The 5000-nt window shown below is 41.3% G+C and overlaps 1 protein-coding gene across 1 annotated transcript in view; it reads right to left on the bottom strand.

Annotated features, from left to right (window-relative positions):
• Positions 1 to 5000, bottom strand: part of LOC122256034 (uncharacterized) — an 88300-nt gene that overhangs the window by 11666 nt on the left and 71634 nt on the right. The window lies entirely within an intron of this gene.

The raw sequence follows: 5000 nt of genomic DNA, 5'->3' as shown, positions 1-5000 counted from the left end.
CTCTCTCTCTCTCTCTCTCTCATTTTTCCCTCTCTCTCTCTCTCTCTCTCTCTCTCTTCCCCCTCCCCCCCCCTCTCTCTCTCCCTCTCTCTCTCTCACTCTCCCCTTCTCTCTCTATCTCTCTCTCTCCCCTTCTCTCTCTATCTCGCTCTCTCCCCTTCTCTCTCTCTCTCTCTCTCTCTCTCTCTCTCTCTCTCTCTCTCCCCCCCCTCTCTCTCTCTTTCTCTCTCTCTCTCTCTCTCCCCCCCCCCCTCTCTCTCTCTCTCTCTCTCCTCTCTCTCTCTCCCTCTCTCTCTCTCTCTCTCTCTCTCTCTCTCTCTCTCTCTCTCTCTCTCTCTCCCTCCCCTTCTCTCTCTATCTATCTCTCTCCCTCCCCTTCTCTCTCTATCTATCTCTCTCCCTCCCCTTCTCTCTCTATCTATCTATCTCTCTATCTCTCTCCCTCCCCTTCTCTCTCTCTCCCTCCCCTTCTCTCTCTCTCTCTCCCTCCCCTTCTCTCTCTTTTTCTCCCTCCCCTTCTCTCTCTCTCGCTCTCACCCATTTTCTTTCTCTCTCTCTCCTTTTCTCTCTCTCTCTCTCCCTCCCCTTTTATCTCTATCTATCTCTCTCCCTCCCCTTTTCTCTCTATCTATCTATCTATTTGTCTATCTATCTGTCTATCTATCTCTCTTTCTTCTCTCTCTCTCTATCTATCTATCTATCTATCTATCTATCTATCTATCTATCTATCTATCTATCTATCTCTCTCTCTTCCCTTCTCTCTCTCTTTCTCCCTCACCTTATCTCTCTCTCCCCTGAGTGTTTATGTATTTTCAAACTCATGATATTCGCATAAAGAAGTTTATCAGTGTACTTTTCAATGATTCTTACGAAAGAAACTTCTTAATAGTATTAAAGAGCTTGTTAACTCTCTTAGATATCGTTAGAGATAAAACCCACTGACGGTGATAACAATGATTTATCGCACGTTATTAAAATACTAATGGTTTATATTAAGAGAATTTAATGATGCAAAACATAAATGAAATTAATCTGAAGACCAAGAGGGAGGAAAACATCAGCAATGTTCCTGGAAGCTTATTCTCTCTCTCTCTCTCTCTCTCTCTCTCTCTCTCTCTCTCTCTCTCTCTCTCTCTCTCTCTCTCTCTCTCTCTCTCTCTGATGTAAAGTTTATAAACAGGCTTCTGCTATTAATATCCACACGATTTCTGAAATCTAACACCAGATGCTAGAGTTTTTTCTTCTATTTTTTTTTTCTTTTTTTTTGTATGTATATGACGTGAAATGAGAGCGTTTCTGCCCTCCATAAATCTCCCAAGAGTCTTCAAATCCTATAATTAGTTCAGATTAAAATCGAGATCCAAACCTATCCTCAACCCCCATCTCCCCTCCCTCCTCCCATTCCCTCTCCATAACACCCTTCTTATCCCTACCCACCCACCCTCCCATCCACCCACCCACCCACCCACTCATACCCCTGCCCCCTTTCCCTCCCTCCCCGTTATACACCCTGACTTGGAGGTCACATAAAACAACAACAAAAACAAGTGCCCAAATGCCCGTTAATGACTAAGGTCAACTTAATAAGTTTACTTTATATCGGATTTCACGTCGCGTAGAAAGGGCAGATGAAGGGGGGGGAAGGGGAAGGGGGGACAAAATGTATAAAAAATACATTAACTGCTGACAGGCGGAAGATGAAGGTTGATGGAGCAGGAAATGGAGTTAGAATCATACATGGATGTACGGATATTTTCGTGTAAATGAATGTGTGCTTGTATAAACATACAGTGTGTTTATATGTGAGTGGGGGAGTGAGAGGGAGAGAGAAAGAAAGAAAGAAAGATAGAGAGAAAAGAGAGAGAGAGAGAGAGAGAGAGAGAGTTAGAGAGAAAGAGAGAGAGAGAGAGAGAAAGAGAGAGAGAGAGAGAAAGAAAGAGAGTTAGAGGGAAAGAGAGAGAGAGAGACAGAGAAGTTCCTTGCATATTCTTACATAGGAACATAAAGAGATTTATAACCAAGTAAAAAAAAATTACAAGAATGCAACCCAAGCTCCAGATCAGCGATACAGAGGAAGATTCACTTTTATCTCAATAATATTGCCATTTTCCGAATTACTCTTTATTTCACGCGACACCTCCTGCTTAGAGTGAGAGGAATGGCTAACATCCGGTCTTCGTTGAGGTCATTTCGTGCGGTTTGGAAACGAGAATTGTGGCGGCTTCCTGACTCTCTTTGTCGAGGGGAATCTGTGATATCGTTTTGAGGAAAGTGTATCTATCGCTTTGACTTTTCTGGTATATGCATGTATGATTGCTTATCCACACACACACATATACACACACACACACACAAACATACACACACACACACACACACACACACACACTAACACTAACACACATACTCACACACATACTAACACACACACATACTCACACACATACGCACACAAACACACACACACAAACTAACACACTAACACACATACTCACACACATACTAACACATACATACCAACACACATACACACTCTACGTTTTTATTTCATATACAGGGCAAAAACCATACCCACATCAACATTTCACAATTATTTCTGCTGAAATCACTTTAGAAAAAAAAAAAAACTCATCTCGCCCCTATAGTGTCCTCAAAGTAACCCAATTAAATGAGACACTGTAACCCCCTCCCCCTCCCCCTCCCCATCCCTCAGGGTAGCCCTTTCCTCTACCCGTGGATAATGGAAACGTCAAGCAAGCACTTCGGGTTACAACTGTTGGATTTTTTTTTTTTTCAATGGGTTACCATTAATTTGTGAGAGTTATGTTGAGTCTGCGGAATCTGAAGTTCGAGGTTATGGTGAGTCACAGCTATGGTGAGTCCTATTTGAGGTGAGTTTGAGCTTTGGCGACACCGATTTATGGCGAGTCAATTACAATAAGTATGATTTAGGGTGAGTCCGACATGGTGAGTCCGAGGTAAGGCAAGTCCGAGTAACGGTGAGCCTGACTCATAATCGGTCTGAGTTATGGTGACTCAGAAATAACGATAATAACAAAAGTAATAATGATAATAGCAATCACCATAAATATTGTAGTAACAAGAACAAGTCAGAGGTAATAAAGATAGAGAGAGGCAGAGACAAAGACAGACAGACAGACAGACAGACGGTGAAACAGAGAGAAAGATAGAAACAGAGGAAGGCAAAGACAAAGAAACAGATACAGAAACAGAGGGAAAGAGAGAAGAAAGAAAGATAAATAAAAAAAGGGAAAAGAAAAAGAGGATGAGGAAATAAAAAAAGAAAGGGCGGTGCCTCTTCCTACAGGAAAGGTAAGTAATAGTTGCTCTAAGCCGGAGGTTATATGTAGGCAACAAGTCCCCGATGTTATCTTCTCTCTAATAACACATAATGATGACATGCACAGCGATAAAGGTGAAGACAATGAAAATTCTAGTAATAATAGAAAACAAAAAAAACATGTACACCTTCCATGCTGTTTGATGTTCCGCAAAAAAAAAAAAAAAAAAAAAAAAAGTGCTTGCGTTTATTACATGCAAAAATGTACCAAAATTGCATGCTATCATAGAGCACACGCGAGAAAATAATTCGTCAGAAGTAATGCTACATGTGTGCCTATTTTTCACTGTTTCTTGGTTGCGTATAGTGGGGCGACTGTGAAAAATGGGGAATGTGGAAATGTTGATAACAAATATTATGAGAATATTGATAATAAGGACAGAACACTAAGGAGAATAACGTTATAGGTGATGGAGATGGTAATGGTGGTGGAGATGTGATGATGATGGTGATGATGATGATGGTGATGATGATGATGATGATGATGGTGGTGGTGGTGGTAGTGGTGATGGTGGTGATGGTGCTGGAGATCGTGATAGTGATGGATATGGGGATTGTGATGGAGATGGTGATGATGTGATTACGTGTATGATAATGATACTAACAGTAATGATGATAATAAAGGTGATATTTTTGGTAATAGCAACAATGATGATATTCATGAAAAATAATGGCAATACTATCAATAAAAATAATGGCAATAGTTATCGTTGCCATCAATGACAGCCATAACAATAACAAAAATAAATTAACACCAATGATATTGATTTGATACAAATGATAGTAGTCTTATTAATAGTATTAATGTTGATGATCATAATAGTGATGATGGTGAATCTGCCATATGTTGGTCAACAAAAAAATCGGGAAGGAGAAAGGGAAGAAAATAGCCATGTTTTTTTTATCATGGCAACCATCGTAATTTTCAACCTTGTCTCTTATCTTCATTTTATCGATTTTTTTTTATTTTTTTTCACTATGTTCTTTGCGGTTCCTATTTTGTCCACACAATTTTTTTTTTTTTTAATGATTTCAATTATTTATATTTTTTTAGGGGGGTGGTATTTTAACCTTTAATAGGAGTTATAGGTGTGTGTGTGTGTGTGTGCGTGTGTGTGTGTGTGTGTGTGTGTGTGTGTGTGTGTGTGTGTGTGTGTGTGTGTGTGTGTGTGTGTGTGTGTGTGTGTGTGTGTGTGTGTGTGTGCGCGCGCGTATGTGCGTGTACGATTTTGTGGGCGTACCAGCACCCCTTCCCGTCCATGCAACTCTCCCACCAAACAATAGCCTCGGGGGACCCCTACCCCTACCCCTCACTCTTGTGATCGAGCATCGGCGTGTGTCAGATCGGCTTTTCCGACACTTCAGACACGCCTTAATTTATTCACGGTTACGGGGGAGTGCGCGTCCTATGGGCGAAGACATTTACGTATCGGCGTCCATTCATTGCGAACGTCTCCAAGCCGGGCCAATCTCCGGAGTATCTCGAGGCGCCATTATCCTGTGATGGCTTCTTCTTTATATGTCTATCCGGCTATCGGCTGTTGCCTCCTCGTTCGCTCTCATCTACCCGGCTATTCGTCCGTTTTCATTGGTCTATTTTTTTACTGTCTCTCTCTTTCTCTCTCTGTCTATGTCTCTG

This window comes from Penaeus japonicus, unplaced genomic scaffold (assembly GCF_977035675.1).
Source record: "Penaeus japonicus unplaced genomic scaffold, GWHDUDI00000001_assembly GWHDUDI00000023, whole genome shotgun sequence".
In the NCBI taxonomy this organism is placed as follows: Eukaryota; Metazoa; Arthropoda; class Malacostraca; order Decapoda; family Penaeidae; genus Penaeus; species Penaeus japonicus.
This window is presented reverse-complemented; position numbering and strand designations above follow the sequence as displayed.